Genomic DNA, 13,580 nt, shown 5'->3' with positions numbered 1-13,580 from the left:
TTTGTACATTTAGGGGTGAAAATCAAGTATCATCTTCAGTTCAGTTCAGTTCAGTTGCTCAGTCTTGTCCGAGTCTTTGCGACCCCATGAATCGCAGCACGCCAGGCCTCCCTGTCCATCACCAACTCCCGGAGTTTACTCAAACTCATGTCCATCGAGTCGGTGATGCCATCCAGTCATCTCATCCTCTGTCGTCCCCTTCTCCTCCTGCCCCCAATGCCTCCCAGCATCAGGGTCTTTTCCAATGAGTCAACTCTTCCCATCAGGTGGCCAAAGTATTGGAGTTTCAGCTTCAGCATCAGTCCTTCCAATGAACACCCAGGGCTGATCTCCTTTAGGATGGACTGGTTGGATCTCCTTGCAGTCCAAGGGACTCTCAAGAGTCTTCTCCAACACCACAGTTCAAAAGCATCAATTCTTCCGGCGCTCAGCTTTCTTCACAGTCCAGCTCTCACATCCATATATGACCACTGGGAAAACCATAGCCTTGACTAGACGAATCTTTATACATATATAAAAATGAAAATATAAACTACATGTTTCAGATAGGTTGCTGCTGCTAAGTCGCTTCAGTCGTGTCTGACTCTGTGCAACCCCATAGACGGCAGTCCACCAGGCTCCACCATCCCTGGGATTCTCCAGGCAAGAACACTGGAATGGTTCAGATAGGTTAGATGTACCTAAAATTTCTTCACATTTGGAGTCCACTTTTCATCTCTGAACTATCAATGCCTCTGTTTGTCCACATAGTGTTATCTTCTTTTCTATCAAGAGGACTGTTGATTAAGAATTTGTTAAAATTGTGCTGGATTATTATCTTCGGGATTTTATTCCAGCCTGCTGTTACCTCTGCTAAAGCCTTTTTGTTTTTTTTCATTTATTTTTATTAGTTGGAGGCTAATTACTTTACAATATTGTAGTTGGTTTTGTCATACATTGATATGAATCAGCCATGGAGTTACATGTATTCCCCATCCCGATCCCCCCTCCCACCTCCCTCTCCACCCGATTCCTCTGGGTCTTCCCAGTGCACCAGGCCCGAGCACTTGTCTCATGCATCCAACCTGGGCTGGTGATCTGTTTCACTGTAGATAATATACATGTTTTGATGCTGTTCTCTCAAAACATCCCACCCTCGCCTTCTCCCCCTTTGATGCATAAACACTGACAACCATATCATGACTGCTGTCTGCCAATAACAATTATCAGACCCATTCTGATTTGGGAAATGTTAAGATGTAAATAAAATGTAGATGTTAGAACTGCTTAAATACAGTAACAACTTCAATTTTCCCCTTTGTTACTGGAGGGATTTGTAATGGGGGATTTCATTTACTACATGACACATTACCAGTCACGGTTAAAGTTTTACAAGGAGAAAATATACTTTTATAATCAGAAAAATTTAATAGATTTTTTAAGAAAATCAAAGACTTTCAGGAATGGTCTATAATTTTAATGCCTACTTTTAACTTTAAGAAGTTTATAAATAAAGAAGGCTTTGGAAGATCCCCCTGGAGAAGGAAATGGCAACCCACTCCAATACCCTTGCCTGGAAAATTCCATGGACAGAGGAGCCTGGTAGGCTACAGTCCATGGGGTCACAAAGAGTCGGACACGACTGAGCAACTTCACTTTCACTATGGAAGATCATCTAGCTGACAGAACTCATTGAACAGATGGGAATATTGGCTCTTTGACTAGTCAGCTAGACTTGTAAGCTACATGAGAGCAGAAACAAAGTGTGTTACAATCATCACAATAACCCCTGTGTCTTCATATTTCCTGGTAAGAAGTTGGCACTCAAAAAATACTTTTCTGAAAGAATGAGTGAGTGAATGAGACTTAGATCTATTTTGACCTGTATTAACTGGTCAAAAGTCACATGGAGGAAACTTACAGCCTGCAATGGTACAGTAAGTTGAGTTTCCTGATGCCATTGGTCTATACTCGATCATCTGCCATATCCAGCTAAGACCTGGAATGGTTGGTTTCCTTAGGTTTTCTGACCTTGCAAAGACTATGAAGTGTGTGTGTGTGGAGTGTGGGTGTGTGGGGTGTGGGTGTGTGTGTGGTTTGTGTGTGTTATAATTTGGGGATCATGCTGTGTGCACCATGGATCTTGCCTGATATGGCAGCAATTACAAAGTCTAGACCTTGTTGTCATAGTATGATAGGAATTTCTGTCTCCTCCTTCCCCATAACGTTACTGAAAGCCAGTCACAGATGCAGTATGTGGCTATTAATCACTCCTGTTAGCCAGACTGCATCTCAGTGGCATGTTGTGCATTATTAAATTATACCATCGCTCACTCTTGGGCTGCTGTGTTTAACTGCATGGAAAGAATTACTGATCAAATCTCCCCAAATATTTTTTCCCCTAGCACAAATCAAACCTTGTTTGTTTGAGGTTACATAGCTAAATCCCAGGGATAATCGAAACTATTTTGAGGCTCTGGCTCAACTATCTTCAAATACCAACAGGTGTTAGCCACCTCCTTATCATCTCTCCTGAACTCAAACACTTTCATATTTTCCTGTGTCCAAATCATTGTTTCTTTTCAAGGGCCACACCAAATCATCAAGGTGAACTCATGGCCCTCCTTCAGCCAAGCACACTATCTTCCCTCTCCTCACATCTTCCCCATCTCAATGAGTGGAACTGCCATGTACCAAGATGCTGAAGCTGGAACCTAGGAGACATCTTTGCTTCTGCTCTTTTCCTTAATTCTTAATCCATGAGTCCATCTTGTTTACCCTACTTCCAAAGAGATTCCAAATAAGTACACTTATCTCCTTTCCTAAAATAGGCTCTGAAATTACCATATTCCACCCAGAAGTTTCTTAAATAACTTCCAGATACTGCTCTTGTTCCTGACAGCCTGTTCTCCCCACAACAGAGTGACCCAAAAACACAAATCATATCATGTCATTTCTCTGCTCAAGACCTTTCTGCACTTTCCAATTTTTCATGGAAAAAACCCAAATCACCAGTTGATTAACCACAACCAGGAAGGCACAGTGTGGTCTAGCCCTTGCCTCGCTCTCAGTATATATCACACACTTCACTAACCATGTGCCAGTCCTGCTGGACGTTGGTTTCCTTGAGCGTGGCCAGCTCCTCCCCGCCCCCCCGACTCCAGTGTACCAGCACATGCTGTTTGCCTTATCTGGGTGCCCTTAGGTTGGCTCTTAACGTGGCCAGCCCCTGTCATAATTTGTATATCAGCTTAAATGCCACTTCCTCAAAGAGGAAGTTTCTTGAACTCTTTATACTAAAAAGGGTCTTTCCATGATTTTTTTTTCTTTTCCATTTATTTTTATTAGTTGGAGGCTAATTACTTTACAACATTGCAGTGGTTTTTGTCATACATTGAAATGAATTAGCCATGGATTTACATGTATTCCCCATCCCGGTCCCCCCTCCCACCTCCCTCTCCACCTGATCCCTCTGGGTCTTCCCAGTGCACCAGGCCTGAGCACTTGTCTCATGCATCCAACCTGGGCTGGTGATCTGTTTCACCCTAGATATACATGTTTCGATGCTGTTCTCTTGAAACATCCCACCCTCGCCTTCTCCCACAGAGTCCACAAGTCTGTTCTATACATCTGAGTCTCATTTTTTGTTTGTTTGTTTATTTCTATCCTAGCACTCACTACAATCTGTCAATTACTTTGTCTGGTTATTTGGGATTTTTTCCTTTTACTTTCTTTTTTAATTGAAATACAGTTAATTTAAATGTTGCATTAGTTTCGATTATACAACAAAATGATTAAGATATAGATATATATATATACACACACATATTCTTTTTCAGATGTTTTACCATTATAGATTATTACAAGATATTAAGTATAGTTTCCTGTGCTATACAATAGGTCCTTGCTGTTTACCTATTTTATGTATAGTAGTACATATATATCAATCCCAAATTCTAATTTGAAAAGATAGATGTACCCCAGTGTTCATAGCAGCACTATTGTAAATACATATGTTGGATAAATATATATATATATACATATATAGAGAGTAATATTAGCCATAAAAGAATGAAATAATGCTGTTTGAAGCAACATGATGAACCTAGAGATTATCATATTAAGTAAAATAAGTCAGACAAATACAAATATCATGTGATATCACTTATGAAAGTAAAAGTATTAGTTGCTCAGTCAAGTCCGACCCTTTGCAATCCCAGGCTCCCCTGCCCACAGAGTTCTCCAGGCAAGAACAATGGAGTGGATTGCCATGCCCTTCTCCAAGGGATCTTACTGACCCAGGGATCAAACCTGGGTTTTCCGAATCACAGGTGGATTCTTTACTAACTGAGCCACCAGGGAAGCCTCCTGATATCACTTATATATGAAATCTAAAAAAAATGATGCAAATGAATTATTTACAAAACAGAAATAGACTTACATACATAGAAAACAAACTTACAGTTACCAAAGACGATAGTGGGGTGGGGGTAGGAATAAATTAGGAGTTTGGTTAGTTTGTTTTTGGTCTGTCTCCCTTAACTAAAATATAACCTCCTTGATGTTAAAACTTTGTATTGTTCAAAGTGCTCAGTGCTAGCACACTTCTTGGTATATGTTATTCCCTCTCCCTCCCTTACATGAAAAGAAAGTATTTATATGCAGAGGAATTAGAATCCCACTCACAAGAGAAATTGCAATCATACTGGGTAGATGAGAGGTACCCATGAAAGGAGTGGAGATGATGAAGTATACAGTTGTAGGAACTTATCTTGGGTGCAGTGAAGATGAATAAGAAGAAGGGAGGCATGGGGAATAGGCTTGGAAGACTTAATGGGGAAAGTAGAATTTTATTCATTTATTCTTATATCCATATATATCATATAGGCATATATGAGTGAGTGGGGTGTGTACATATGTATATTTCCCTTCCCCAAGTTGGCTCTGGTCTCAGACTTTACCTGGTAGCAAGATGGCAGTCAGATGCTCCAGCCATGTATTCCCTTTACTGGAAGCTCTCACCGAAGCCCTGAAGTCTACTCCATGGGGTAGGATCACATCACCTGCTCTCCCTTGAACCACCACTGGGGTCTAGTTGTCTGTGACCTGGAGGTATGCACCCCAAATCAAAGCCAGGGACTGAACTGAAGGAATAGGAAATGTACACTTGGAAATCGTTGGTTCACTCAGGAAACATTTCTGGGACTGTTCTGTGAACCAGATGCTGGAGATACAAAAATAAGTAAATGCTCACGTCTCAGCTGAATAGAGAAGTGATCAAGCATTGTTTTATAGTGAGAGAAAACTAGGATAGAGGGTGGTTTGGAAGCTTACATGAGCGAAGAAGGGGGCTTCAGTCAGGCAGTTACATTTGATCTGGGCCTCAAGGAACGGGAAACAATTGCCAGATGAAGAAGAGGGTAAGGCATTAAGTTTCAAGCCTGTGGCCAGGTGAAATAACATAACTCTACATGGATGAGTGGTTTGTGTGCCAATCTAAGGTATTTAGAGTTATCCTACAGGCAATGAATATCCACTGACAGCTTTAAAATACATGAATGTCATGACTAGTTCTTATCCATCTTTATGGTTTCTCCAGCAATTAGCACAATGGCTTACTCAAAGCAGGTGTTAAGTCATTACTGAACGAATTAATTAAAGAAGGAATAAATCTTAAAAATTAATGAGTAACAACCACTTTGGAAAAATTTTTGGCAATAAATACCAAATCTGAATACGCACCAGTCTATGACCCAGCAATTCCACTCCTAGGGCTATATTCTGCAAGAAAGCATCTGTGCATTTACTGTAAGACATAGACTAGAATGTCCACAGCAGCCAAACGTGGAAACAAAAACCCAAATGTTCATCAAGGAAGAACAGACAAATAAAGGGTATTATATTCACATGGCAGAAAACTACTACAAGGCAGTGAGAATGGATGAAACCAATACATACAAAAGTATGGATGAATGGTAAAAGCATTATTGTTGTTGTTCAGTCACTCACTCCTGTCTGACTCTTTGTGACCCCATGGACCACAGCACACCAGACTTCCATGTCCTTCACTGTCTCCCGGAGCTTGCTCAAACTCATGTCCGTTGAATCAGTGATGTCATCCAGCCATCTCATCCTCCGTTGTCCCCTTCTTCTCCTGCCTTCAATCTTTCCCAGCCTACCTGCATACTTAATACTTAAAAGCATAGTATTGAGTGAAAGAAACAAAACAGGGCATACCATATGAGTTTATCTAAAGTACAAAAGCAGAGAAAACTATTTTTCCATGAAAAGTCCGTACTGTGGTTACTCTTAGAGAAGGGTTTAGTGACTAGGACGCTGAAGGGGACTTTGGTCCTGCTGCTATGTCCTGATTCTTGAGCTGAGTGCGGTTACACAGGTGTGTAGCTTGTGCCATAAAATTGTGCCATACCTTTAGTGTGAGGTCAGTAGCTCAGTCATGTCCAACTCTCTGTGGCCAGGCTCCTCTGTCCAAGGAATTTTCCATGCAAGAATATTGGAGCAGGTTGCCATTTCCTATTTCATGGGATCTTCCCAACGCAGGGATCAAACCCACATCTCTTGTGTCTCCAGCTCTGGTAAGTGGATTCTTTACCACTGTGCCGCCTGGGAAGCCCATACTCAGGATCTGTGCAATTCCTGTATGGAGATCAGTTTGTGAGTCCCTGTCGGAAATTGTCTTCATCATCCAGCAGAGTTGTTTTCCTGTATATTCTGAGTGATCAGTTTAAGCCAACTTTGTGGTTTTCTCTTAAACTATTCTAATAACCTAGTAAATGTGTTTTGTATTAAATTGGTTCATCGAGGAGAATGGAACACCCCTCAGCAGTGTGGGGACCTTGGGAAGAGCCAGTCTAAAAACAAACTGCCAGATTAGATCAAGAAGTGAGAGACAATAAACCTCAGGCTGGTGGGCCCTGGACAGGACCCCCAGACCTCATTAAAGCACTTGGTGGGAATTAACACTCTTCAGAATATCAGCAAAGTCTGAGATCTCAATTAGAAACCACACACTGCATGAGGAAAAAGAAATTTGTCTACTGCCAAGCAAATCCATTGAATAGAGGTCTACTGTGTAGTTAAGAACAAAGCTGACAGCATCCTTGTGGGTAGCATGAATGGGAAGGCAGGAACCTGCCCTGGAGATGTTCCTGCTTTGGTGCAAGAGAGTCCGGCAAATAGGCCAGTGGGTAGCTGAGAAGCAGTAAAGAGGGGCATGCAAATCATTCTGGAGTGCCATCCTGATTGAAGGGCCAGAATGGAAAATGGGAGATGGCCCTGAAGGATGCAGAAAATTTCCCTGGGAAAGGATAAACAAGGGGTAAACTTTCTAGGCTGGAGGGACCGTGGCATCAAAGTCTGGGCGGTGAGAGAAGCTGTGTGCATCCATGTGGTAGGCAGTCCAGAGTAGCTAGAGATCTAAGTGCACAGAGCACTGTAGGTGATGAAGTGGGGCAAGTAAGAAGGTCAGGGTCACAGAGGGTTTTAGATGGCTGCATGGCCTTCATCCTGCAGGTACGTGGTGATGCTGGTGATGGTGATGTGTGATGGGAGGAAGAACTCTGAAGATTTTGAGGAAATAGGGAACACAATCCCAACTGTGTTTTTAAGAACTACATCTGTCTTAAGAGAAAGGATAAGATGATCTACAAACTCAAATGCCCACAGAGTTAGCTATTCAGTAAAGGGAGAGGGCCAAGGGATATTGTATAATAAGGGCTATAATAAATGGGAACTGCCACTCTGTAATGTTGTTGGGAATAAGATGGGAGTGGTGCAGACTGTGGTAAAACTGGTAGTGTATTTAACAGGGCATTCAATACTCACCTCTTGTCGGCTATTGTCTGTATAGAGTCCTGGGCCCAGCACTAGTCCAATTTTTATAGAGAATCAAGAAATCTGGATGTTTATACCCACATCAGCAATCTATTCTAATTTTTCAAAGCATCATGCAGCCTAAACAACTTGCATTTGAAGGCAGCTTGAAGTGAAGTGAAGTTAAAGTCATTCAGTCGTGTCCAACTCTTTGCGACCCTGTGGACTATACAGTCCATGGAATTCTCCTGGCCAGAATACTGGAGTGGGTAGCCTTTCCCTTCTCCAGCGGATCTTCCCAACCCAGGAATCGAACTGGGCTCTCCTGCATTGCAGGAGGATTCTTTACCAACTGAGCTATCAAGGCAGCTTAGGGCAGCCCTCTGTGACCTCTGAAAATTAAAAATCCACATCACTCAGGTGTTCTACTTACTGTCCTAGGGAGTTTGGTAAAACACTACGATAAAAAGAATGTACCAGGACATCCAAATACTTTTTTGCAACAGCTAAAAAGACCTGGAACAGCTGCTATCTGTTCTGTTTGGGTGATGTCTGGGGTATATTCGGGACATCATTGATCATCACAACAGTTTTGTGTGTCTGAGTCTCATCCATTTGTTACCTGCACGGCTGGGTTTTTTGCCGTCAATATTTTGGGTGAAGAGAGACATCTCCTTCTAATGATGCCCTAATCGTTACTAATTTCCTCTGCCTGGCTTGTACGCCATCAGGTGTAATGAGCACATTTGCTTTTAATGCTCCTCTGCAGAGTTCCTGGGAAATGGTTGCAAGACACGTGCCTAAACCGGTAGGGGGGAGGTGTGGAGCATGGCCGAAGTAGGAGAGAGTAGGAGGTCAACAGCTGGTGGGAGGCCCCCCCCAACCCCAGCCAGGGGCCAGCCAGCGGCCAGCTGGGTCTGAGCCCTCCCCTTACCCCCATAAGCTTCCACTCACATTAATAATCTTAACTCCCTGATTTGCAATTAACCCAAAAGCTCTGTAATGATAATGGGATACGTGTGTAATTTGATGCCAGAAGATGATAGATCAGCAGGGCTGGAATCTTTATTAATCTCTCTGCTTTTGTCGCTCTGAGTGAGGTGGGGGCCACCTTATCCCAGGCTCCCAGCACAGGGAGCGAGGCCTCCTGGTGGGCCGGCTTGGGATGGCTTAGAGCTCGGAGGCAGGTAAATCCTCCATGGGAATATTAAGGAAGGGTCCTGACCTGCTGTTCCCCCTGTGACTGAAGCTGTGGTCAGCTGTTTTGCTGCCATTCATGAGGTCCTCAGGAAGAGGTGAAGTCATTATTTATGAAACAAGATTTCATATAATGATCCAGATTTAGACTTCTTTAGACAAATGGGAACATCTGGCCAGCCCAGGTTCCTATGCCCACTGGGCAAAGAGCAGCCAGGCCTGAGGAGCATGGGGCCCACGCGAGCTCTTGTTCGTGACTCTCGTCTGGCCCACTTCACCTACGTACCTGCCAGGGCCAACCTCAGATGTGTTTGTAAGAAATGAAAATAAGGAGACCCAGTTCAGCCTCAAATGTGGGCAGGCCTCTCCCTGCCCCATTCCAGATTTGAACCCGGTTCTTACTGGTTTCATTTTCTCTGCTCTTATTTATGAAGAGAGCATCAGAAATGATTTCTCCTCCCGAAGTCTGTTGGAGGCTGTGCTGCCTCATCTAGCAAACTTTATTGACATCGGTTCCAGGACTAGGGTACGCACTGGCTTACAATGTGGAAAGGGTCAGCCACAAGTAAGGCCCCTGGACAAGACAGGGGAGGTAGAACAGACTCACTCCATGGAACTCTGAGGACACAGCAGCAGCATCTCCTGCCAGGGATGCAAATGGACTTTATGAGGAAGGGCAGCCTTCATCAGGCAAGGAGTGCTGAGGTCCAGGTGGAGCTCACGAGGAGAGATTCCACAATTACCAAATACAGGCTGCCCTGGACACAGGAGGAATGGAGGGAAGTACACAGACTGCGTCCCTGAAATCCTTGGTCTAGGGAAAAGAATAGTAAAGTAAGACTCAGGAGACCCAGCTCCCAGCCCAGTTTCTGGAACCTGCTTGTCATGTGACCTGGGGATAGGCTTGCCAGATATAACCCAGAATTTGAACGACAGGTAAACAAGTACGCCCCTTTGGAATGTTTGGGATGTGCTTCTGTTAGAGATGACATTTTTTCCATCTGACATTCAAATTTTACTGGCATCGTGTGTGTTTATGGCTACATCTGACAGCCTGACTTGGGAACGTGAGTGTCGTCCCCTCTCTGCTCTCCAGTTTCCTCATCTACCAGGTGGAGTCAAGCAAGATCAATGGTTAGCAATGGTTAGCAACAGAATCATCCTTCAAAGTTAAAGTATCAGTACAAACAAAGCTAGTGGAGGTGATGGAATTCCAGTTGAGCTGTTTCAAACCCTGAAAGATAATGCTGTGAAAGTGCTGCACTCAATATGCCAGCAAATTTGGAAAACTCAGCAGTGGCCAAAGGACTGGAAAAGGTCAGTTTTCATTCCAATCCCAAAGAAAGGCAATACCAAAGAATGCTCAGACTACCACACAATTGCCCTCATCTCACATGCTAGCAAAGTAATGCTCAAAATTCTCCAAGCCAGGCTTCAGCAATATGTGAACTGTGAACTTCCAGATGTTCAAGCTGGTTTTTGAGAAGGCAGAGGAACCAGAGAGCAAATTGCCAACATTCGATGGATCATTGAAAAAGCAAGAGAGTTCCAGAAAAACATCTATTTCTGTTTTATTGACTATGCTAAAGCCTTTGACTATGTGGATCACAATAAACTGTGGAAAATTCTGAAAGAGATGGTAATACCAGACCACATGACCTGCCTCTTGAGAAACCTGTATGCAGGTCAGGAAGCAACAGTTAGAACTGGACATGGAACAACAGACTGGTTCCAAATAGGAAAAGGAGTATGTCAAGGCTGCATATTTTCACCCTGCTTATTTAACTTATATGCAGAGTACATCATGAGAAACGCTGGGTTGGAAGAAGCACAAGCTGGAATCAAGATTACCGGGAGAAATATCAATAACCTTAGATATGCAGATGACACCTCCCTTATGGCAAAAAGTGAAGAATTAAAGAGCCTCTGAATGAAAGTGAAAGAGGAGAGTGAAAAAGTTGGCTTAAAGCTCAACATTCAGAAAACTAAGATCATAGCATCTGGTCCCATGACTTCATGGGAAATAGATGGGGAAAGAGTATAAACAGTGGCTGACTTTATTTTGGGGGGCTCCAAAATCACTGCAGATGGTGATTGCAGCCATGAAATTAAAAGACGCTTACTTCTTGGAAGGAAAGTTATGGTCAACCTAGACAGCATATTAAAAAGCAGAGACATCACTCTGTCAGCAAAGGTCTGTCTAGTCAAGGCTATGGTTTTTCCAGTAGCCATGTATGGATGTGAGAGTTGGACTATAAAGAAAGTTGAGTGCTGAAGCATTGATGCTTTTGAACTGTGGTGTTGGAGAAGACTCTTCAGAGTCCCTTGGACTGCAAGGAGATCCAACCAATCCATCCTAAAGGAGATCAGTCCTGGGTGTTCATTGGAAGGACTGATGCTGAAGCTGAAACTCCAATACTTTGGCCACCTAATGTGAAGAGCTGACTCATTTGAAAAGACCCTGATGCTGGGAAAGATTGAGGGCAGAAGGAGAAGGGGACGACAGAGGATGAGATGGCTGGATGGCAGCACCAACTCAATGGACATGAGTTTGAGTAAACTCCGGGAGTTGGTGATGGACAGGGAGGCCTGGCGTGCTGTGGTTCATGGGGTCGCAGAGTCGGACTCGACCGAGTGACTGAACTGAGAAGCTGACAGTGGGACACATATAATTGAGGCTCAGGGAAGACACTGCTGACATTCACAGAAAAGGCTCTGTGATATCAAGCATCACACAATGAAACAGAGTGCACTCAGGTTCATAATAATAGCAATGACAGCAACCACACCCCCTGTAATGATTCACTAGGCAGCTGCCGTGGCCGGGTGCTCTGTGTACATCACCTTACTGAGTGCTGACAACCACCCGAGACTTTAGCACCACAATTGTGCCTATTCAACAGATGAGGAAATAGAAGCACTGAGAGATTCAGGAACAAGCTAAAGCCATGGGTTGATCCAGGATTTGAACCCAGAGAGTCACCTCTTGAATCCATGCTCTTAATACCATGGAGCCATCTAGAAATAATGAATTTGTCTTCAACTCAATGTATGTGCCTCCATCTGCTGAGGGTGGGCAAGCAAAACCTGGGTGACTGTCTTTAAGTCTTTCTTGGGGTGTTTTCTATTGATCTCTCCTGTGGGCAGTTATTTGACTCAGCTGATCTACAGAGTCCTTGCTCTAATACCTTGTGGACCTGTGGTTCTTGGGGATTTAAGTGATGAATATGAGACCTTGATCTTCATTCCCAAATATTTTTTAAAGAAACAATAAAACTCTTCACTAACACAGAAGCCCATTTATTCCCATAACGATTATTTGGTAATTACTGTCAACCCACTAGAAATCTTCATACAGCTTCTTTGCCACTTCTGACTTCTTATACTAAATTATAATTGTGCATAGAGAGACCATTAACTGAAGTTAAATTGCACCTGTCCTGGCTGGCAACAGTTGCCATAGCTACTCCTCTCTGACTACCCCCAATCTAGAACTGGACTGGACAATTTTGAAACTTACCAAGAGCTGCAAATGCTACTTAGGCTAATCTTGGGGGCATTTCTGCAGCAGAGGAGTGTGGTCCTGCCCAAGTTCAAGGGAGAAAAGGAGGGACGATGGAGAAATGGTCCAGAAAGATCAAGTGTGAAGACCCACAGAAGTGTAGGCCTAGAGGGACTCCAAAAGACAGCTGCTCCAAACTGACGTCTGATGGAAATGGAATCAGAAAAACCAAGACCCAAATGCCTTTCAACTGTCTTCCCTATGACCCTGTTTAAGTCACATAACTTGTCTGACCTCTGAGTTCTCCTTTGTGACACGTACCACACACTCATAGTGAGGAGTAAGAAGCTGCTGCCATGACATGCACAGTATGCCTAGTCCATCAGAATCATCTGAGTGATGGTACCTATCTTGATCGTCCCCTGGGAAAGTGCTCAGAAACTCAGCGTTCTCCCCCACCATTTTCAGTTCTCTGCATGAATGCAGTTATTGCTGGGGTCCTCTCCAGCTCTGACATTTGGGACTCTCTCTGTCTAGGGCCAGGGTCACATGCAAATCAATGGCCAGGCAGTAAGATCAGTGAGAGAAACTGGCATCCCCAAGTGTGAGGTCACAAAGCTGGTGAGTGACAGAGGGGTCCTGATGAAGCTGAGAGCAGGCATCCTGCTCCCCAGCTGGAGTAAGCCAGCACTATTTGACACAAACTTCTTAGATCTCGTTTTTTCAAGAAAACCCAGAAATAGGGATTTTTTTGAAGATGGAATTCCCTGATTCTTTAAAGCTGGAAATTTATTTTTAACATTCTTAAAATTTTAAACACTCTTTGGACCAAATAAGAGAAGCATTTGGGCTCAATTTGACTAGTGGATCCTCACTTAGGAACCACTCACCTAGATCATTAAAGGAGGCTTGGAATTATTCTTTCTTGAAAATGAGACAGGAGGTAGATGCCCCCAGGGTAAAGCAGTTGGAGATTCATGCCCCACGGACTGATACTCCAAGACAAGAATGGCAGGACAATTGAGAGGAGGTTGGGCCCTTCTCAGACCGTATATTTCTCATTCTTAAA

At 43.5% G+C, this 13,580-nt stretch overlaps 1 long non-coding RNA gene across 1 annotated transcript; it reads right to left on the bottom strand.

Moving 5' to 3' along the window:
• Positions 1 to 9,474: 9,474 nt before the first annotated feature.
• On the bottom strand, positions 9,475 to 13,093 carry LOC110128996 (uncharacterized). Its single transcript, XR_002311339.2, has 2 exons — positions 12,530 to 13,093; positions 9,475 to 9,823 (listed from the first exon to the last, which is right to left on the bottom strand). It is a non-coding gene; the product is annotated as an uncharacterized lncRNA (long non-coding RNA).
• Between the last annotated feature and the right edge of the window lie 487 nt (positions 13,094 to 13,580).

The sequence above is a fragment of the Odocoileus virginianus genome, chromosome 20 (genome assembly GCF_023699985.2).
Source record: "Odocoileus virginianus isolate 20LAN1187 ecotype Illinois chromosome 20, Ovbor_1.2, whole genome shotgun sequence".
NCBI lineage: Eukaryota > Metazoa > Chordata > Mammalia > Artiodactyla > Cervidae > Odocoileus > Odocoileus virginianus.
This window is presented reverse-complemented; position numbering and strand designations above follow the sequence as displayed.